Source organism: Camelus dromedarius, chromosome 17 (genome assembly GCF_036321535.1).
Source record: "Camelus dromedarius isolate mCamDro1 chromosome 17, mCamDro1.pat, whole genome shotgun sequence".
In the NCBI taxonomy this organism is placed as follows: Eukaryota; Metazoa; Chordata; class Mammalia; order Artiodactyla; family Camelidae; genus Camelus; species Camelus dromedarius.
Genome location: NC_087452.1, coordinates 16,710,286 through 16,734,355, shown reverse-complemented (window position 1 = coordinate 16,734,355; position 24,070 = coordinate 16,710,286). Strand labels below are relative to the sequence as shown.

Here is a 24,070-nt window from a genome sequence, read left to right as displayed (position 1 = left end):
TTGTCTGAAGTAACAGGGCCCTTAGGTAACTTCCTAGACTTCTCTCCTACTATCTACCTCCACTAACCCATACTACTCCCGGTTATTTGCTATTTTCCAAACAGGCTTTGCTCTCTCATATCACTACCTATGCTGTTCTCTCCCTCTCAGATGCCCCTTTCCTACGACTTTAATTAATAAACTCCTATGAATGCTTTGAAACCCAGATCAAATGTTACCTTTAGATAGACGATACTTCACCGTAGGTACTCCAGATTTACTTCCTTTTTATGTTGGCCAAAGGTTTGTTGGCAAATTTCAATATGATAAAGATTAAACCTTTCCTCCCACAAGGCCAAGAGAATCTATTATTGTTTCACACAAGTCTAATAGTGCTGGATACTTTGCAATCACTCAGCAAAGGTTTGCTGAATGAATGAATGAATGAATGAGGTCACGACCAATGGAAGGACATGGAATCTAGGCACGGGCAAGCAGTCTCACTGCCTGGAACATGGCAGCTGCTCGATAAGCTGAGAATTCTTTCCCTCTTGCAGAGTAAGAAGATGATCAAAGAGTAGAAGGTTGAGGATTCTGAGCTTAGAGATGGGAAGTTCAACGAGTCACATGGCCACCATTTTTATAGCAAAAGAGTAATTAAAACATCTGCAGAGACCAAATGAAGGTACGGTAGAGCCTCAAGCATAGGGGGCAAGTTCCCGTAGTGTCAATGTGGTAAAGGAGAGGGATCTAAAACCACAAACACTGAGACTGATGAGCCCAGGAGGGCTTGCTTAGTTGAGGCCAGAGTGCAGAGCTGTGTACTCCACATGGTTTTGAGGGAACCACCAGCAGGACTCATTAGTTTAGGAAAAGCAGAGGGCTCCATGGAAAATGGAGTTGGGACTTATCAAGGCCTTCAGCAGTGGAGGAAGAAGGGATCAGGGAGAGAGAAATTAGCGAGTGTACTGCTGAAATGGCTAGTCATCAGTTCTCTGCTAGGAGAGAGAAGCAGAAAAAGGATGGAGAAGAAAAGAACCATCAAGGCAAGGGAGGGGAAGGCTGTGATCAAACTGAAGATCTGAAGTGCCCGAGTACAATACATATAGCAAAAAACACTGAGGTTCAGACAAGCTTCTAAAATCTTCCAGGAAGTCAAAGGGAGGGGATCCAGTGCCTGGCACAGTGACACACAGTAGCACCCAGCAAACATTTGCTGAATAAATGAGTCAGTGACGGGACAGAATCATTTCCTCACCCAGTGGTCCTATGTGAGCTACCAGCATCTAATTTATCATCAAGCTTGTTAAAAAACAATCACAGATCAACAGTGTACCCCAAGGACACCCCACAGACTGGTCGTCTCGACAAGATTGTATCTGACGTTATTCTAACATGATTACGTCAGCACTATGTTTAAGAGTTATGAATACTCAGCTACAAGTGTGCCCAGATCTGCCAGCACCTGGCCCATTAGAGACAGTCAGTCAACATCACTTGAGTGAATGAATGGTTACGCAAGTGGATGGATGAATGACAGAATACACATTTACTTGTTAAACCGATAATAAATACCAGCTACCTTCCAAAAATCATCACTCGAGGTATAACATTCACCCAACTCAGACTGAGCAAACAGCATGGAATGAAGAGCTAAGGCATCTTGTTTCTCAAAAATTCAGACGATTCAAAGGCAGTAGCTGGGAAGCGGCAGTGTGTGAAGGCGGCGGATTCTGTTGCTTGCCATGTTATCCCAATACATTTGCCGCATGAACACTAAGCTGTCAATCCCCTTTGCCTAGGTAGCCGCGGTTCGGAAGTGGCTCAGTCTGATGGGCCGTGAGCTCTCCAACGAACACCTCTTATTTCATAAATTACTAGGATAGCTCAACTCTCTGAACAACTGGGAAGCAAACAGAGCTGATAAGAGAATTAATGCTTTCTTCCCAAATCACACCATCTAGGATAATAAAAGCATGTTAAACAAATAAGTCTTAAAAGAAATAGGAGGAAAAACATTTTAACATAAAGCTCTAAGCCATATTGATGTTTATAAGTATTATGGGTTGGGGCGGTACTTCTGAGTTAAGTCATAATTGCTAATGCTACGGATTTGTTCCCTGTAGAATTCTCTGAGATAAACACAGATTTGCATATTTTGAAGGTATTTTGTCTGTTATACAGTCTTGTCACTGTAAAAAAAAATTTCTTTACCAGGCGTAGTTATCTTCCACCCCTCACTTCCAATTCTCTGCCCACCTGCTTCTCCAATCCAGCCTTTGGGATGTCCCCACCCCTATCCCCTGCTCCCCCACTTCCAAACAGCAGGGCTGGAGGAAACCTTTCAAACCAGAGGGTTGCAAACAGAAACCCAATCACATCTCTGGAAAGAAACAGGAAGTGAGGAGAACGATGCAGATCAAGAACAGATACAGGAAAGGGGTGCCAACCACAGGGGTACAAGGTGAACTAAGAAAATTCATGTCTTCAGACATCCAGGCAATATTTACTTGAAACACAGGAGAGTCACAAAAAACTTCCATCTTCCAGAAACAAATGGTGGCATTACAGATTAAAACTAAATGAGTCTAAGCTTTAAAAAAAAAAAAAAACCGTAGAGAAAGGGGCAGAAACACATTTGCGTCACTACTACTGCTTTTACAGGAACTTGCCCTGACACGTGAAAGGGCATGGGCACCTTTTTGGTAGTCCTGTGATGCTGGACTCCTCTGGGGAGGAGAAGTTTAAATGGCATGGATTTTAATCTTTCCATTTACCAGAGCTAATTAATCTATCTCTCCTTAGGAACCAGGGTACCTCACTTGGCCTCACAAGGTCTGGATCGGTAACAATCTCAAGATTTTTGTAGCAGGCAAAGCTGGATTCCTCAAAGCCCAGATGCCTCCTGGAAGCCTGATGGAAGATGCTGACATCACATACTGCCTTTACAGTTTGGGCTTCCTCATCAGGCCCAGGGAGGTCCTGATCAACCTCACTACCCATTGCATCCTGCAGCCAGCCCAAGAAACAGCCCTCACCTGGGCAGCGGCCTCTACCAGGCCAAGGTGATGTCATGTCCACCCTGGAGTTCCCTCTTCCTCCTTCCCTCCAGATCTTTCTCCTTCTCCTCCTCTACTCAAGAGCCAGTCTCTTTCTCTCTGTTCTTTCTCTCACCATCCCGGTCTCTCTCTGTCATCTGTCACAGCCTGTCTTTCTCTCTCAGCCACTTGCTCACTCTCTACTTCTCAGAATCTTTCTATTTGCCTTTTTGTTAGTCTCAGTTTCTTTCCCCCTCTGTCAGTCTCAGAATTTCTCCCTCTCTCCTCCCTCCCCACTCCCTCCCTCTCTCCCCCATCACCACCCGGCCAGCTCTCAGTGTGTGTGCACTAAGTGAGCTGTCACCAGCCAGTAAGAGGGACAGTGCACGGCCACACTGGTCAGGCGGGGTAAGAGCCAAGGCACGCAGGATGTCAGCCCACAGCTGACAGTCCCCTCTAATGACAGGGCAGAGTGAGCAGGACGTATCTGGTTGGGCTGTGGGAGGGGAGAGTCATTCTGGTCTTCGTGGTATTGGTGGTGCCAGGGGCCCCCTGGACCACATGAGAAGGCTGGGGTGGTTCTAGAATGCAGTGGTTCGCACGCTCTGAGTCATCCCTCTACTGACACTCAGGTGGCTCCTGACCCGCTGCAGTCCCCTGCTCACTGCCGACCCAGGGCCTGAGGGTGCCCTGACGGCCGCACAGGAAGCACATCACCGCCCCCAACAAGAGTAGGCGGCCTGAGCACACTCAGCATCCCCTCACCACGCGGCTCTGAGATTCAGAACAGAGATCCTGCTGGACTTGAAGACCCCAGGGCAGGAAAAATTACAGCTTCTTTCTATTGGGAGCAACAGAGCTCCCGGCTAGAATGGGGCTGTCAACCCACCCCATCAAAACAGATGGAAAACATTCCCTCCCCACAACCAAAAAACCCAAAAGAACTGTTAGTCAATTTGAATTATTCTAAGGTCCGGCTGAGTCTAGAGCTTATCTAACGGTCTATTGAGTTCTCAGTAAGTCATGTGAAAGGAAGTCCTATGATAACATTTCCTGAGACTTCTAGACATTTGATTAAGGAGTTATAAATCTTAGAGTCTGACTTGTCACAAGCAGAGTGAGATTACACCCAGAGCTGTCAAGATTAGGTAAACTTGTCTTGTTCTCTTACAGGTCTTTCTCAGCCTTATACCATAGATTAAAGATTTTTTTTCAGATAAAAAAAAATGGTTACCATCATGCTCAATGTTAAAAAAAAAAAAAGAAAGAAAGAAAGAAAGAAAGAAAGAAAGAAAGAAAGAAAGAAAGAACCAAAGGAGGATAAAGTGACGATTTTCAGTCTTCACATCCTGAAAAGTGTTTACCAGCTGTTCAGTGGTGAGATTTTTAATAAGCAGTAAGTACACGAGAGAGAGGATGGCCTGCCGGGCTGGCCCCACACTGTCACCTGATTAATTCGTTATACCTAAATGAATAACCTGCATTAAACAGAAGAACGTATGTGAAATGGGCAACCCCCGATCTTCCAGGAACCGATTCCAAGAACGTGGTGGAATAAAATCAATACCTTTGGGGATGGGAGGGGATCCAGAAACCTCTTTACAGGAGCCCCTGTCAAATTCTATTGCTAATTTCGAATTGACACATTATTCTAGGAATGACCAGCGCTTACCATCAGCAAACCTGTGGAGAGAGAGGTTTTCACGGCCTGCATCACTGAAGGAGAGGATACTGAGGGGGTTCCAGGTCCCTGGCATGCCCCCTCAGCTTAGTGCCAAGAGATTTGGTACCTAAGTGGAGAACTCACCATTTTCTGATTCTCCATACACACATCGAAATTATTGGGTTAAATAAAGACATGACAAGCTATAAATCAACTTGCTTTTTTTTTTTCCTGGGGAGTTTTTACTCAGGTGTACTCTAAATGTGCATTAAACTGCAGCTCCATTAAGCAGTTACAATGAAGGTAAAGGGCACGAGGCTAAATACCACAGGACCTTGTATAGATCTCATAGCTTTAATGGAATCAGGTTTTTAACAACTCTTTTTTCGTTAAATACAGTCAGTGTCAGGAAGATGCGTCCCACTCATAAAGCAGCGCAATGACAATGTACAGTGGCACTAACACAAGGACATAGTTCATCATGACATTTCCAGCAATTCCCAACTGATTAGGGTCATTATGTTGGAGGTCTGATTTATGTTGTCATTTCCTCTCACCGATCCTGCATCAATGAATCTTAATGAATTGGTAAATAAGGGTGAAGATTACACTCTATGACACTGAAACATTCCTCATTCTCAACACCCGAGATTTATGTAGCCAATTAGTGACTAACAGAGAAAATTGGCTGGCAGAAAAATAATATTCTTTATGGTACAAAATGGAAAAAGCTTTCTTGTTGAAGGGCAATGCCACAGCAAAAGTCCATAAAGTCGCTTAATATGTGGAAACACAAAAGATGCTGAAGATGTGCTGTCAGAGGGCTCCATAGTAAAGTGCTTTTATCATGGGGTTTTTTTTTCTTGTTGTTGTTTTTGATATTTCATTCATTAAAGGTTATTGGTTTAATAAGCAGACCTGGATTTTATAAAGGAGAAAAGTTGGCCTGTTGTGGACAGGAGTCAAGTGCACTCCTAAATAATGTAAGTGCTAATTCTTTGTATTTACTGGAATAATAGGGGGAAATTAAGCAAACAAACCTTAGGTTTCCCCCATAATTTGAGCCATTAGGTCAGTTTCTCTGACTTCTTACAGACAGGTAGCCATAATCATTTGTACATAATCAAGGAGCACCAAATTCTTTCCTTCTGATTAATTACTGGTTAAGTGTGCTTCAAAGTCCAGAGCAGTTTTCAAATATCAGAACTTTTTAATTGAAAAAAAAAATAGCATCGTCATTAACACAGAAATCACTCCGCTTACTTGTATTATTTTACATTCACCTGTTCCTGACCTCATTATAAAATCTGATGAAATGACTGTCATAAACAGGGGGAAAAAGGTAAAAATTCCCCAATGAAACATAATTCAGAAAATCTTGGCTTCACCTAGAGCTTGAAGTGTCACTCTATAGTGTGTGTTCATGAATGCAAAGCATATAGGTTCAGAGCCATTACTGCTGAAGTATATACTTAATGTTGAACACCGTCAGAAAAAAAGGTTTTCAAAATCCACATATCTATCCAGATTTCATCATATGGGCTCCATGATGTCCATGTATAATATGCAAATCGGCTGTGTCTCTTTCTCGCCACTGTTTTCTAGTCAATGCCATTAACAGAGCTTTGAAATTTGGGGGAAAAAAAGAAAGGCGGGAAGTTGGATCAACTGTGATGGGTTCTCTGACCCATCTCATTAAGGTGTCCACTGTCTAGTAAACAACAACTACAAGATATAACCTGCATGGGGTGGGCGGCCTGCTCTTTTCAGTTCTGGAACGCTCCACGGCCACTTGAGCATCCTCTTTAAGGGTTACTGCTCCATCAAGGGCTTCTGAATAAAGGTGTCACTTCTGTCAAGCTCAGATCATCTCTGAGATGCTGCACCTTCAGGACTCCCTGGAAATTTGCCCAGAGTTAGAGCTCCTACAGCAGCCCGCAGTTCCACAAGGTGCTCCCAGCAGCGGCGCTGCAAGGAAAGCTAGAGGGAACCAAAGCAGACATGACTGGGGAGGGTGGGAGGTGGGGTTAAAGGAAGAAAAAGGCATGAGGCAACCTTGTAAAAGCTGCAGCCTTATAAGAACATCACCCTGTGCTTGAGAAATGTTCAGAGGTGCCAAGTCAACTGTGCAGCTCTTTTCAATGGATAATTTTTGTTGTTCTTTAAACCAATTTCACCGAGAGCAAAAGCAGAGAACTGGCCAGTGAAATCATAAAGGTACAGGGTGCTTCTGACTTGCTCTGGTGCCAAGAAAATCACACCTGCACAGGAGAATGCCCGGGGCACCCGAACTTGGTCCCAGAGTCAGCACTGTGTTACCCATACACATGAAGGGCTGGTGTCTTAAGAATCCTCCCCCCTCAAAACAAAGAAACAGTGGGGGGAAACATTGCATCTGCTTTACCTATGACAGTGAACAGATACTTTAAGTGCTAAGTGTAACTAATCATGCAAAAAAGAAATTGAATACAAATATATTGAGTTAATCCCTAGCTAGAAACCAATAGATAAAACCTGTCAAGCCAAACCTGTGGGTAGAGTAGTATCTGGGGGAGGAAAAAAGATGGGACATAAACTCACGGGTAGGGAGCTGACAGACTGCTCTCAAAACTGGAAAGAGCCAAGAGAAAACTCTACACGTTTTATTTTAAAATCACTATTTGATACTGATTCCAAACGTAAGTGTTTTGTAAAATATTTTCACAGTAGGTGGCATCACTTATCAACTGTAGGAGGGGTGCGGTGGCTTGAAGCATTTGCCTTTATTAAATTATCAAATAATCATTTAAATGGCTTTCACACATTCTGTTCCATTTGAGATACACCTACAAGTATAGCAGGCTTGCCAGAGCAAGGGAAAAAATTCCAGTAGATTCTGACTATCCAGATACTTGTTTTTTGCTCTCTTCTTTAATCATATGAAGATTAAAAAAAAAGAAAGAAAAAAAAAGCAAGTTTGCAAATTCACTTTGGTTCAGCAACAGATTATTTTGGTGAAAAACCATGTCTGCAGCTGACAGCAAAAGTTCCCCCCTTTCTTTCATTGGGGACAGTTTGGTTTAAAATAGCTTCTTTACTTAAATAAACTGTGAATCAATTTTACTCATTCTGACATGGAAAAGTGAAGATGTAGGCTTTAAAATTAAACAACAACAACAACAAAAAAAAAACTAAACATAAGCACAGTGATGTTTAGGCATAACATCTGCAAATACACTTCCTTCTTTTTTTCACATTCTAGGGAAACCAACGAACTGATTCTCCTTTTTTAATTATAAGTTCAATGAATCAAAAAACAAGACTTCTGATGCCACAAATACTTAAGGAAGAACCACCCTACCTACATTTAAGAAAAACTAGGAGAGCTCTTCTAATCTTTCAAGAAAGAATTAACTTATCACAAATGTCCAAAGGGGTGCGGGGAGCAGAGATAGATAACACCAACTCAGCGACCTGGTGGTTATTTTGGAGAAACTATAAGTTCTGAACACTTCAAATTTCTCCTTATGCATCAGAAAATAATTAATAGATGATAAGCATTATTTTTCAGGCAAAGTTTTATAAATATGGGGTTAAACACTTTTTTTTTTTTAAATTTCAGGAAAAATAAGTAAATACTAAAAGAAGAGTAGACAGAGAAAACCTATTTTTTTCCCCTTTCTGGTACATAAATTATTTGGGAGGACTCTAAATGGCCTGTGGTCTATGGAGATAGCAAAGAATGTGAGGTGTCAGGACCTAGAATTCTAGAAATTTAGAATGAGACGACTAGTCAACTTGCTAAAGGAACAAGAGTTCATACATCAATGTTATCTCCTGTATGAAGGCCACATCCATTTCCTGGGTGATTCTTAAATCGCACATGGAAGGAATTCTGTTCCTGAGAAAAAGTTACATAGCTCAAAGGGGAATTAGGACTTGGCCTGTTTCAGAATTATCACCTTCAGAGGAATTTCTGGGAGCTGTCGAGTCTATCCTAACTTATGTCTGAAACAAAGTGTGTCTCCAAAAATCCAACTCTGAAGGGTAAGTGGCTTAGGAAACTGAGATAATATAAAAGGAATCTGTTGTATCAATAAAAGAAGTATTATTTTACATCAACAGCATACAACCAACCAAATTCACACACAGTAAATCCTAACAGTGAGACCAAAGAGGGCAAACAGATTTCATCCCAAGCACTATCGATTAGCAGAGGCTGGCACTCTGTAAGACAGATTCATAGGCCACAGTCAGGCTTGCTGAGAAAGAGTGCTGGCATCAATTAGCAATGTCTGCTGTGAGAGCTGGCAGAGGGGAGAAGTTGTAACAGCTATTCCATCCCATCTGCTGGTGAATTACCCTATAGGGACCCCTCAGTTCATGCTCCCTGTCTTCTCCAAGGTAGTAAACAAAAGCTGAAATAAATAAGTATGCTTTCTCTAAGGGAGGAATCTTGACAGTGTCAACAGATCTCAAAAAATGAATACAGAAAATTGAACTCCAAAAAGAAAAATGGTTTCAGAGTTGCACCAAGAAAAAGGGCCCTCTAACAGCACTCTGAAGGAGGGATCCAAGGATGCCGAAGCCCACAGCCTACCAAGGTCGAAATAAACGTTAGAGCATGAGGTAGATTCTACAGACTATACTCCCTGATTCCTGCGAACACTGTGAAAAGACAAGAAGAGGATGAGAACTTGTATATTTTTGGAACACAACAAGAGGGGAAGCTGAGAAAACTTTTAGAATGCATAAAAATGGTATCAGAAAGAGAATTTAAGGCCTTGGTACATCAGTGTTCCTTTTAACCCAAATCAACATCATTACATGACCAAAAATTTTTGCCACTTTTCTGGGGGTTTGTGTTCTTTACGTTCTCTGGGATTGCAGTTCTTCTCCTGGATGTTAGGGCTGCTATTAGCCTGAGCTTCTATATAACCAACACTGACTTGCAGTGGTACAAGCTGACTTCCAGAATGTTCACTAATGCTGTTGCCTACTCATCAGTATGGAGACATGGAGACAGAAAGGTCTGCCTCTAGTTACAAGACTTTGAAATATCTTTTATGTATAACACTACAGATACAAAAAATTACTTTTAATTTAAAAGGCTTGAACCACAAAATCAAAAAACAGAAAAAAATTTTTGGACAACTGGAAGATTTGCCAAAGAGCAGTTAAGGCCAAAATATCTCAAAACACAACCCAGGAGGCTAACCATTCATCATTTCAAACTCTAAATTAATCCAGTCAGTACATCTCACTTTCTGCATCTGAGATCATCTGGCAAAACCGACAACCCAGGAGTACCAACAGCTGTTTTTCCAGAACCTGTCCTTGGGGAAGAAGTGACAGCAGTGGCATAAGGAGAGTAGAGGGGGCAGCGCTGCTCTTCAAAACCTTCGAGCTGCAAGCTACACTGCCTGTGACAAGTTCTGCTGTCCCAAGGACTTCCCGGGAACAGCTGTTGACTTCCGTTCAGAAGGTGATTGGCTGGTGGGCAGGGGCAGAGGCTCTCTCCTCTCCGAGGGGTCTGCAAAGAACTGTTCAGTGCAGATGAGTTGAAGGCACCCTCCTCCCCAGTTATGCAAAGGACAAAATCTACCATTAACATGATTCCCCTGTGAAGTTCAAAGAGTTGACGTCAGGCCAACTAGGGTAGGGTTATTGAAAATGGAAGCAGTGTACGGAAAATTTCAAGTAATAATCATTTCGAGGAGCCAGTGGCCCAGAGATATAAACACCCCTGAAACCAATTGATACTAATGAAGCCGCAGCTTCAAGGCAGACTAGGGCAGAGGGACGGGTGAAGGATGTCAGCACTTAACACGGAAGTGGGCACATTTCACGCTGGGGACTGATCTTTATCAGGCCCTCGTCTTCCTTTGACCATCTCACCTCTAAGACCCTGTGTCCCTTGACTTCTTAAGGCCCCAAAAGTAAAGTGGGATAATATCCCACTCGAATGCCTGCTTTTAATGGATGAGGTGACAGCTATAATTTCCATGCGTTCATTTTAGTGAAGGCTTCCATCTATTCTGATGCGGAAAATTTTTTTTTTAGAAAAGACTACAGACAAGCTTCCCTGGGTTTTTAAGAACAGGCATGGATATTTAGGGAAAAAACTTTTTTGAATATGTAACTCATCTTTCCATAGAGGTTGAGGTTATTGAAAATTCACAAGTACAACCATGTTTTCCCTAAACCACCTGGACAGTGAAAAGAATATGGGGATCATGTGAGTTTTTAATGGATACTAATTATGAATCCTCATGGAAAAAAAAATCAGTCTTTTTATAAAGGAAATAACATAGCTCCCATTCAGCACTCACTGAATTTTCACGTCTTAAGTTGAAGGTTATCTATGACATTTCTTGTCTATAATGCTTGAGCTTTCTGAGGGCAGGGACCCCGGCTTGCCTAATGAGACAGGTTCCTAATCAGTATATACATTCATACTGTGTTGTCTCTTAAAAAAAACAAGTGTAGTTAAAGTTCACTAAAGGCAGGTTTAACTTGTGCTTCGTACAGAATATATAACAGAGAGTATCAAAGAGACAAATGCATCTAATAAGAAAATAAGAAAAAATGCCTCAGTAGGAGTCTATGGCCCCATGGCCCCATGTACCAGTTCCTGCAGGTTATCAAAGCTCATCGGAGACAGTCATGTGGAACATTCAGGGAACCCCACTCTCTCTCTTCTCTCTGATGACTTAGGTTAATGGTATTATTACAGTAGAAGAGCCAAGCTTTACTGGCACCGAGGGCACCAGCTAGGTACAGAAACACTGGGTGAGCCCAAGTTCTTTAAGACAGTAGGGGCAGTTGCTACATCCCCAACCGAAAGAGGAAGGATGAAGTACTGAAACAACCAAAGTGATTATTTCCTTGGTGTCTTCCACATAGGAATACTACAGTCCAGAGCTGCACCCCCAACTATTTCCTGAACCTCTGCAGCAGCCCAGGTCCTCGGTGGAGCACTTTCTCTGCAGCTCTCTTTCCTTCTGGGGATAAATCTTGGGGCTCCCCCGCCCCATCTATCATATAGAGAGAGGTAGGATGTACGTACTGAACCATCCTATCTGGTAGAAACAGGACAAGACCCACAAAGGCCAGCCACAGATGCAACTTTAAAATATATACTGGTCACAGTTAAAACAGTAAAAAGAAACAGTGGAAATTAACCTTTAAAAATAAATTTCATATCTATTTCATTTAACCTAACAAAGCCAATGTATTTTAATTTCAATATACAATCAAAATAAAGGTTAGTAATGAGATAGCTTACAGTTCTTTCTTTCTTTCTTTTTTAACAGAGTCACTGTTGAACTCCAGTGAGGATTTCACACACATGACACATCTGGATTTGGGCGAGCCACACTTCCAGGGCTCAGCGGCCACATCTAGCTAGGGGCTCCCATACTGGCCCAAGAGCATTTCAAGATTCTGGAAGAGTTTCTGAACGGAAAGGAAAGACAGGCCACCCACACCACAATCACTTTACATGCCTGCAATGAGACTGCTGAGATGTGGGCAGAGGGACAACGCTGGGCCAGGACAGGAGTCTGAGGACAAGGAAGTGGAGAGTGGCCCAGAAGTGGTCCCCCTGGTTTCTCCGCCTGCGGCCTGCCATACAGATGAGTACAGACGATGAGTCTGCACACGGCCATGGGGATAGGCGCAAACAGCCAGAGACCCACACAGCTGTAAATTCTACAGCCGATATTCATTCTGTCACCTGTCAAGATCAAAGTAAAAAAGACTTCAATCACAGGGAAGGAAGCAGCAGAGCATTTTCCTCCCCCAAGGAAAAAAAAAAAAAAAAAGAATTTAACAGTCTGGTTTGTATGTTTGGGGCGGGAGTTGGGGGGGGTGATGGGAGGTGTGAAGAGAAGTTGGCTTCCTGCCAGGAATTGACATCACACTATGACTGGGAAATTAGGAGATGTCTCAGTTATTTTGAGCACACATTTAAAGGCTAAATCCCCAAAATATAAGATAAATATGAGAGGCCTTAGATACCAGAGGCACTCAAAGATACTATCATAGGAGCACAAAACACTCTCAAAGAACACAGCTTAGAGGGGGGAGTGTGCAGTGGTGACTAAGTGAGCAATGGCTGTGCAGGCAGAAGGGATGGGATCAAAGCACTGCCCGGTCACTTCCTACCTGTGTAAGGAAGTTACTGTATCTGAGCAAAGGTTGATTTCCTCATCAGTAAGTAGGGACAAGTAGCAGTCCTCCTGTTAGTCCTCTAATGAAAATGAAATATGTAAAGTGTTTACCAGCAGCTGTTCACGGAATATATGTATAAAACACACTTAAGATCTAGTGGCATAGAATATACTTAGGCACACACTCCTCAGTAACACTCTATGTTACTCCATAGCATGTGTCCACAAGCAAAACCAGAACTGAAGCGCAGTGGCCAAGAGTGAAGACTCTGCAGTTTTCCTGAAGGAGTACTGATCTTGGTTCCAGTCCCACAGCTGTGTGACCTGAGGCTTGCATCTGCATCACAGTAGCCACATTTAAAAGATAAGACTGATACTACAAACAATAAATGCTGGAGAGGGTGGGGGTAAGAGGGGACCCTCCTACACTGTTGCTGGAAATGTCAGTTAGTGCAGCCACTATGGGAAACAGTATGAAAATTCCTTAAAAAACTAAAAATAGAGTTACATCTGACCCAGCAATCCCATTTGTGGGCTTGTGTGTATGTCTTAGGAGATACACAATGGAGTATTACTCAGCCATAAAAAGGAATGAAGAAATGCCATTTGCAGCAACATGGATGGACCTAGAGATTATCATACTAAGTTAGACAGAAAAAAACAAATATTACATGATATCACTTATATGTGGAATCTAAAAAACAGTACAAATGAACTTATTTAGAAAACAGAAACAGACTCACAGACACAGAAAACAAACATGGTTACCACAGGGGACAGGGGGAGAGGGATAAACTGGGAGTATGGGATTAGCAGATGTACACTACCAAATACAAAAGAGATAAAGAACAAGGATTCACTGTATAACTCAGGGAACTATATTCTATACCTCATAATAATAAAGTATTAATGGAAAAGATTCAAAAAAAGAATAGAGATCTATACATATATACACAGAACTGAATCACTTTGCTGTACACCTGAAACTAACATAATATTGTAAATCAGCTATACTTCAATTAAAAAAAATTTTTAAAAAGATGAGTCTAATAGTGCCTACCTGGAAAGGCTGTTGGGAGGAATCAAGGCATCACCCATGAGAAGCCTGAGTACTGTGCCTGGCCCACAGCCGTTGCTGAGTAACTACTAGTTGTTATTAATATCATTACAAGCATTCATGGGTAATCTGGGCTGAGGTGCTTCCCACCTCGGACTGCTCCTGACTAACTGCCAACACTTGTGAGTGGCTCCCACACAGGGAGGGACCAGTGGAAGGAAGGGTGGATGGATGGGGTTCACCATATAAATACCATCGTGCATATTTTAAAAGCTTTACTTTTTAGGAAGCATTTTCTTCCTCATTTTCTCATTTGGTGCTCACAAGCCTATATGAACAAGCAGACTGATTTCAATCAGGAACTACACCTACTACATGCAAGGCATGATTCCAAGTATTATAAATTCAGATAAATATCCCTTGTCTTCAAGGAGCTTATGTTCTAGTGTTACTTCATTCTTTGTTTGCTCACTCTTCCAGAAATACGAGGTCTCACAGTGGGAATGTCTGCTTGGTTTGAACTAAGAAAGTCTCCTCTTTGTTATTTAACAAAAATGAAAACGTTCCACAATATCACACAGAATCATTTCTCCTTTCCCCCCGTCTCCCTAAAATTTTATATTAAAAACAAGAACGTTCCTCACTTTGGAAAATATAACATTGGATACAGAGTGAGAGCCACAAAAAAGGACGTTTACAAGCTTTTTGCACATCTTTGCATCCTACGGTAATTTTGAAATTATATAAAGGGGAGGAAGGGGAGGAAAAAGCCCTTAAAGGTTTACACTTTTCATTAAGTTTAAACTGTTTTGAAATAAACAGCCAGACATCACATCAACAGTGCAGCAAAACTCGCTTAATTCAAAAACAACTGGGAGAGGAGATGCTCACCTCCATCAAGATTTTCAAAGTTGGGCAAAAAGTCCCTCCAGTCACTGCTACCAGGCAGAGGAAGCCTTGCGTGCGCTTTAACCTGCCCACCAAGGTACTAGAAAAGCAGCCTCTGGATGGGACGACGGTTTGGGGGGAAGGGATGGACATCAACTGGAAAAACTTGGTGTCAAGGAGTGGGAAAGCTTTGGAAAGGAAGGGCAAGACTTTTAGTTCTAAGAAATGAGGATGGGCACAGCCGATCACTCTTTCTTAATACTCTCCCATTCATCGAGGAAGGAGCCTGCAGGAGAGACAAGCAGCTTGAGCTATTTATAGGCCTCTGACCCTTTTAAAAAGTCAGAGCTAAATGCAGTCCTCAGTTACACCCACTCAACTCCCACTGGCTTCAGTGAGAACCACGGGAGAACCAGCGCACCAGTTAGAGGGATTTAGTTATGCCCTTAGCATCCTTTGGTTCATCCTCCGGATGGCTGGTTTACTGCCCAGGCTCTGGAAAGCCACACGGCAGGTCTTCGGGCTGATGGAGGGACAGCAGCCTCGGGCTTCCATCTGGGTGCAGTGTGAGCATTGTCACACAACTGGATGAAGCTCCTGGTTTTTTGACAATCCAGGCAGAGGTGGGTGGAAAAAAAGAAGTTCCTTTTGAAAATGGCAGTCAGTGTATTTGGGAGTTGTTTAAAAATTATAATCTCATTTACACAAGCCCAGATTTGCAGAACTGTAGTATGTGGGCTAAATTAAACTTTTCCTTCCAACTAGAATGGGGTAATTATAATCAGGGATCACGTGAAGTTCACTGCTGTTGAAGGCAACACAATTTGTGGCAGTAAACTACAGTGTGGCGGGAAAAAAAAACAAACAAAAAAACCCCATCATTTATAAATAACAGGTCCCACGTCTGCCTTGCAGGGTGAGTGGAGAGCATTTGGCATCTCAAATTACTTTAACAGGGGGCTGTCGCATCCCATGGAAAGGACACTTCGTCTCCCCTCACCCTCTCTAATCCTTCCTTCTTAAAGGAACACTCAGCAAGATAATGAATCCTTTAAATGTTACATCTTCTGTCCTGCATTATTGTGGTGCAAAAACTCTTCACATCAAACAGTCATCAGGACTATTACAAAGTGGGCTTATGAGAGAGGGGCTGAAAAGGAGCTGTGTGAAAAGAAGTGGAAAATTAAAGCTGAAGCAGTCGAAGAAAGAGCTTAATTTACTGGCATGTACAGTATGCAAATGAGATTACTCTCAGCTTAACTGCATCATTTATGTCCATAATAACGGCATCATCATTACAGGGCTCAAATTAAATTACACCGTAATTAGCATATCAAAGTGATTGGTTAAAGTTTAAAACAAATACCCAATTTTGTTAATGAACAGCTGTAATTGTCATGTACACTTCAGTGAAAACTCTCTAAACAAATATATGTTTTAGAAGAGAGGAAGATTTTTTTTTTCAGCAGACAGGTCTAAAGCAGAGGTAAATTACCTAAAAAAGAATGACATGGACTATTCTATTAATGTTAATATATGCTGATCATTTTCAGGTAATAAAGCATTCTATCAAAACAAGGCTTCGCTGGTATTCAGACACCTTCTCTGCTCCTCAATGTGACAAACCGCTGGAAACCTGTTTCCACTTGCAGCAATGATAACAATGCAGGGGTGACCTGTCTCAAACAAGCAAAGGACATGTTCAATAACATGCTATTACCAAACCCCCTCACTTATTGAAAAGACATCCGTGTTCAAATAGTGCCGAGTCAAAGCTGATTTTCTCCGCATTCCAACGAGAAGACGGAAGAGTGACAGAGCCAGAAAACTTGCTGAATTTATGGGGAAGACCAGAATGCTCCCAAGTTGATGACCTGATCACCCATTAGACAGCCTCCAACTCCACGTCCCGTCCTCGAATCACAGCCACACCGCAGTTTCAAACGTGCAGCTGCGCCAGGGAAGTTGCTGCTCTCACATCATTAAAATAAATCAGAAGGTGCAGCTAGCGATTTTGTCACTGTTGGCTGGAACGAACATGCATGCACATTTTAGATACGCAAAACCGTACACAACTAATAAGCTTGTTTTCAAACCTTTTTGTTATAATCATTTAATGTCAGAAGAATTTCTACACAGAAATCAATAACCTTGAGGTTCACATGTTAAAAAAGCTCTCTGGCTAAGATTCTCCCCATTTCTTAACGACGTACCCCATATGTTCTACGGTTTATCTCTGAGGGTAACCATCCACTATGATATACAGCCAGGCAAGCCAAAATATATTTTTTCCCAAAAAGAAAAAAAAAAAAAGCACTTTCAAATATACTGAACAAGCAAATTGAATGTCTTATTAAAATCGTATTATCTAAACAGTGTTCAAAAATTTAAAGAAAGTAGCTTTTCATTTTATTCATCGAGGAATCCATTAAAGCTTAGGCTCTGAAGTAGTATGTAAATTATGTGCCTTTCAAGGTAGAGCTAGGGCAAATTCACTCCATCAACTAATGATGAACCTCATTATGTGCAGGGAGGATTCATAATGAGGAAAGAGCCACCCGCCATTCCATGTTCTAACATAAATCCCTGTAAAATTTGAATATCTCCCCGTCTAATTAAAGGCTACTAATTCCAATCACCCCCTCCATGGCCCCAAAGTAAAAATAAACCTCTTTAAAAGCCCAGACTACAGTTATATTTCTAAAGCAGCCCTCAATTCTGTTTGGACTCAGAACCTTCCACTCAGATATGTTTTACGACAAGCATAATTAGCAGCTTTCTAAGATACAAACTTTGAGGCTGTTCAAGCTCATTTTGGTTAAAGGCACTGGATTTCTATTTCTAAAAGAGCTTCACCTTGACGGGGCTCCAGTGCGTGCACAGAGATGATCCGCGGCCAAGGAACCAGCAGGAATGTGCGAGCATCGTAATAATGTAAAATAAAATTCTTAGCACTCGAGTTCCGTGCTGAAGCTGAGATGTTCAGGAAAAGCCCAGGCAATTGTGGCATGAACCGAGATTGCATTTGGATGGCGAGGTATTCAAATCTGCTTGGGAACGACATACTTGATTCTGGAACAAACTGCTCACTTTTAATGCGGTTTGAACTAATGAACAAGTACAGCCCAGCCTCTCACAAGCCAAAGAACTATTTCCTTTGCTAATCATCGACTTTGATTTTTTTTTTCAAAGTGAAAACTACAGAATGCAAACCCAATCCTGCCAAACTTATTTATTATGATTAATAGCCTGTAATATCCCTCACTAAGGTTTAATTTGCTCTTGTTTTCAATTATGAAACTGCACACTCCATTCCAGTCCCTTTTTCAGGTGGAGATGAATTTCTTATGGTCTGCACTCCTTCTATTGTACTGCCACCCAGCAAGGCACAATTAGTTAAAAACAGCCAACCTCCACTTTGGCTCTAACGGAGCACCAGATTACGCAAAACGAGAGAACATAATCATTGAGAAATAAGTGAAGGTGTCCAGGGAATTAAAGCAATTAGACCAAAGGAAAAAGGAGGAAAAAAAGGGGGGGGGTACATATGCCAGTCACCCAAACACTCCCACTTTACATTAAAATTCCAAGGGAAAGAAAACAAAAATCCTAGCTTTTATTTAATTTTGATAAACTGGATGTAGAAGCCAACCAGGAAATCTCATCTGCTGTCATAGACTCAAGTACCCCCAAATATCTGAACCCCAGTTTGGTAATGCAACGTACACACATCAGTGACATCCCGTGTGGAATTTCAGGAGCTCTGGAGTCTATTCTACTGAAGGTGCTGCTGCCTCTTTGAGGTGCACAAAAATAAACTCCACTACATAAAAGCTGCCACAGTGCGTGCTCTCTCGTCCCTCCGCTCCAGGCATGATCTCCCCCCCCCCCCCCGCCACCTCCCTTTTAGGTCAGCCACTCATGCATTAGGAAGACATCCCTCCCAAAATAACTTGGCCCTCCCCCGAAGCACAGAGTTAAGCAACCTACCTTTGTTCTGGAGTTGCAGATAATAACAGGCAAGCCTCAAGACCATGAGGATTTGGGAAAGATCAGGAGAGTTGAAGGGAAAAAAAGAAGAAGAAAAGAAACACCACAAGTAGAGAAGAATTAGAAGAAACAACAGGAAAACCCTTCTCATGAAACTGTTGTGGCTGCCACAGGATCGGGGTGTCTTCACCAGTGTTTACACCAGTGAGTACACCTCTGCTCCATCTCATCCACAACTAGTGGCATTTTTTTTTTCCCCGAAACCATGCATGACAATTAAAAGCAACTGAACCTCTCCGTTTGGGAGGGGGACCACACAAGACCTCTGCAATATTTCTTTACAATGTCTATATCACTGATGAGCATTAGTTTGAGTGACAAAGGTCCCGGGCTAAATCAACATTCTTACCTTAATGTTCCTAGTAAAAGGCTCCAGGAAACATAACTCATGAGACATGTATGCAAAGATACATCTCCAGGAATTATCCAGAGCCCTCAGATGAAGGGAGAAAAAAAGAAAGGAAAAAAAGAAAAAAGAAAATGCAGTGGCTTATTTCCAAACAAATGCAGCTCAGCCCTGGGAGCGATGGCATAAAAACAGGTTTGCATATACAGAGCTCAGTGGCAGAAGCAAGAGTTCTGTAGGATTTATTTGACACTTATTTTCCGGGAAGCCTTTTGTGGAGTTGTACCGTTTGTTTCTTATTGTCTGGGAGGCAGTTAGGAGCTTTCTCCCGGAGGGGGCCTCTCAACCCCTGGGCTTGGCCGCCTCTGACAAGGAGGTAACCATATTAGGATGTGTATGGTAAAGTAAACAATAACATAGTTGCAATGAAATGGAATTTTTTTTTTTCCCAGTTAATGGTGTTGGGGTCAGTCCTGTCTTTTTAGTCATTCCCACTAATTTTGTTTCTTAGTTCAAACAGGCCATCCTCCTCCCTTTTTTTTTTAAAGTATTAGCTGTTTCCAAATATCTGACTGTAAATTTGCTGAGAATGTTTGCAATGTAAGAAAAAGCTTTTAACATCCAAATAAAGATCCTGCCAGTTTAATCATTAAAGGGGATGTGAATTCTCAAACCCTTGCAGAGATCCAAGCCTCCTTTCCTCACCTCCTCCCAAGCCCCCACCCCAGTCTCTCCCTGAAGGTTAAAATTACTTGGTCATTGAAAAGTACCTTCTAAATAAATCAGATTTTTAAAGAAAGAGACCATTACTGTCATAAAAATTCCACATTCACATACTGTGTTACTGAGTAAAGAGTCTTAACCATTCATGCACCTGAAAATTTATAACCTGAAATTTCTAGGATGGTTACTTTTACATGATAAAGCTCTTTCCCACCTCCTCCGAACCCCTCCCCAAAGAAAAAAGCAAGCCTAAAAATACCATTGTCAAGTCATCCTTTAGAAATTAGCTACTTCAACAACAACAAAAACATCAAGAATGAATTCCCAAGATATTACATATTTAGGAAAAGTTCTGCGGATCTAAAGACAACAACAAAAAGTAAGGCTGCTCTCTGCCTACTGCCACTCAGTGTGAGATTCCCCCTCACACCCCGCCCCTCCAAAGCAGCGAGGGAAACATCCCCCTCCAAGGTCAGGGCTGGCTGAAGAGGACGGCAGCGCAGATGAGGACCACAGAAAGCGGATCTGGAGAGAGAGGAGCAGCTGCGAGCCAGCCCTGACCCCAAAGCAGAGCGAGCTTCCATGTCTTCATCCCGGAGAGGAGAGCCGTGGCTGCTCAAGAAAGCGGTTTCCCTAAGAAATCTGCCAGAACGAGGGTGTTTAAAGAGTGGCCAGTCCTCGGTGCACAAGGAGGGGAGGAGAGGCACCACGCTGCTGCCTGCAAGAACCCCAGAAGCCACCCTGGCAAAACATGGGGCATGAGTGACAGGACACAGGCAGGGGAAGAAATGATACATACAATTAAGGATGCAGCGGGTCTGATGGAGCAAGTAACACGCACGTGGCCCCGGTGAAACTTTCAGGGCTCAGAAACAGTGCCTCCCCAGCCTGGAACCCCTGGGCTGGCCTCTAAACTGCCTTGGTCCTTATCAGATCCATATCATCCAGAAACTTAAAACCCCTGCAACTCATGTTTTATTAAAACATGTTTAGCATTCTTCTTAAAGATAGGTTTTAACCCCAAATACCCATGAAATTAAATCTCCTATGCCACTTATCTGCACTGCTGGGCAAAAACTAAAGTTGAGCTAAACAGAGAGATAGTAAAATCAATAAATCACACGGAACAAGTAGCAGTTCAAAAGTTCAAAGATATGATGGCCAGTTCAGTGCGTCTTAGCACTCACCCAATAATAACTCGTCTCCGTCACTCCTCATAGTATAGACAATTTCATTGGCATCATTTTCATTAGGCTGTCTCATGGAAAATTGCTAGCTATTTATGTATACGCTAAAATAAATTAGCCATTTCATCGAGCAGTGTGATTCTTATAAAATACATTAACACAATACTCGATTTTCCAGTTGGAGTAAATAAATAAATCAATAAATTCAATACCGTGTGATTCTTTTATTGTGGCGCTACAGCTCCCAGCATAAGTGTTTTTATTGGGTTTATTTGTTTCAATAAAAATTGAAATGGGCCAGTGATCTCAGAGCTGGCATCTTTAAAAAAAAAAATCTATCCAATATTTGGGAAAGTATTATGCAGAACACTGAAACTTATAATTGTATTCAAAGATCATTTTCATTATGGTGATTATTCCACACACCAATTCTGATGGGAAATTCCACAAAGGGAAAGGGGGAATTCTGCCAGGTGTGTGACTCTTAACGGTGTTTCTGTGCTACAGCCCAGAGTCTGGAGCCGAGGCATCTGAGAGACAGCCCTGCTTCGCTGAGCTGCGACCTTCTGCCTCCAATGTGCCTCTTCCCTGGACAGAGAGAAACAACAGTGGGACAAGTGCCAGATGGCCTCTTCTGTCACACCTTACGGAATGCCATTGATTGTGGCTCGGAGAAGGCCATTTACTGCAACCTCTGGGGGAAAGACTGGGGTATCATGACTGTAAGAAAGAAGAGAGAGGAGTGCTGATGCTGTAAATAAAATCAGGCCGTGGGCCTGCAAGCGGCTCTGGAAGCGAAAAGGAGACAACACCAGGCATGAGATTTTCCCTGCGTCACCAGCACCGTTAAAATCAAATGGGTACAGGGAACTGGACATGCTGTTTCTGCCTGCCCAACACCCACAGTCCTCTTCCTCTCACAGCACCAGCCTCATTCTTCTTTAGAGAAACGCCCCAATTCCCACTCCCAGGCCCTGTGGTTCACCAGGAGGTTGATGCATCTCCCACCTCCAGGGGGTGGAGCCAAAACCAGATCTGACCAATCAGTGCATTCTGCTCTGCTGGCCACACCGATTGGCTGATGGAGGGACACGTCCCAGACAAGAATAATACTCAACCACTAGTATTTTGTAGGAACCCCTGGAAGAGAAAGTCTATCCTTTGGTTGGGTTTTTGAAAGCATTAAGAACATGGATTGGGTTTGCCCCCACAAAGACAAAGCTGGCTGAAAGCGGCCAGGATGCAGCAACTCAGAGGTGAGCAGAAGAGAGGACAGAGCCCTAACAATGCCCAGAGAGGGCCATCTGACTCCTAGACTTCAGCTACATGAGCTAATGGAATTCCCTTACTTGCTCAGCCAGCTAGAGTTGGTTTTGGGTTATGTGCAACCAAGAGGTACATACAATACAGGAACACAACATAGGTATGTGTTCTAGACATAGTTCTCCAACTATACAATATGTGTTAGCCCTCATGGGAAAGCAAACACACTAAAAACAAACCAGCCAACCAGCTCCCAGAGCTAGTAAGTCAAAAGCTATAGACCACACATATTCAAGGTAGCCTGGCAACCAGCCACGTTTTCTTTCCTGCTAATATGAGAAAGAATTAGGAGAGTGAAGTCAGGATGTACAGTCAGAAAGAACTCAGGATAATCTCAAAGCAAACTAGACTAGAGATCTAAAACAATCCAGCATGAGGTCTAACTAATACAAGATTTAATCAACTTTCTCCTCTAGGCCCCCAGCGGCGGTGGTTCAGGTCACAGATGGACCAATCCATCAGGCTAGTTGGTTCACATAACAGACCTCGTGTCCCCTGACCTGACTCACAGGCAAGGGAGGAGATCTGGGTCTTTCGTCCTCTGAAAGGAAGTTGTGTCGGCAATGCAAGGGCAGGGTGGGGCCGTCCTTAGTCACTGATTACAAGTAATCAGGGAGGAGGTTAGGAAGGAGGAAGAGTTGCGTGGGTCCCTGAAGACAAGCCAACACAAACTTGCCGGCCTCAATACTTTCTGAATCCCTCTCACAGACCCATTGACACTCAGATAAAAACATCTACCCATTTGACCAGTCTTACCTTCAGCCTACCAAAGTCTCAATCTGCTGATCAAACTGTAAAATAATTCTAGGAGACCTAAATATTCCAGTATAGCATGTGTTAAAGCTAAAGTTCTCTGCATGATATTGGTTGGTAGAAGGGAAGGAAAGGTGACAGATTCATTAATCATCATTTAGTTTTACTCCCCTGTGGGTTCTTCAATCATTATAGAAACTATCACTGATTAACTCAAGTAGAAGACATATTTGTCATGGAATTCGTATAGTATTTTGCCCATTTCACAGATACAGCACACTGAGATGTTAAATTATTTACATAAAGTCACAAAGTCAGTAACAGGCAGAGTGAGATTTCAGTGGAGGCTAGTCAGCAAGCAAACTCCATCATCTGTTTTATCCCTGTCTCCTCCCATTCTGTCCTCATTCTCATGAGTTTTGTTTTTCATTATAATATGCCATTCATTCTTAAATCTCTAGTGCCTAATACCAATTCCAAGTCTACCAGGAGAGATAACCAATAAAAACACAAACATACTCAGAAAAGTCACCATTCTAGGAAGGAAGTAGACATGAGTCAAGGATGATAAAATAATGGGGCGGGTCTGAGGGGAACTATTTAAATAGGGTGAACAGAGTAAGTGACATTTAAGCTGGGGTGGAAGGGGTGAGGTCCTGCTTGCCTGCCTTCCTGGCTTTTAGCCCTAACTCCAGCCCAGCCAGATTGGTGAACCAGGGCCATGATTTCCTCCATGAGCAGGAGAAAATCCCAGATCAACACAGCCACGTGTCTTAGGACTAGCAACCATAGTAACACAAACAACAACAAAACAACAACGACAACAAAGCTAACAGGAACTTTATTCTAATACGCCAGAGACTGCACTAATCATTGTACATGCATTTTCTCATTTAATCTTTAAAATAAC

At 42.5% G+C, this 24,070-nt stretch overlaps 1 protein-coding gene across 8 annotated transcripts in view; it reads right to left on the bottom strand.

The window, feature by feature from the left end:
• Nucleotides 1–24,070, bottom strand: part of FOXP1 (forkhead box P1) — a 549,781-nt gene that overhangs the window by 248,945 nt on the left and 276,766 nt on the right. The gene's annotated exons all lie outside the window — the stretch shown is intronic.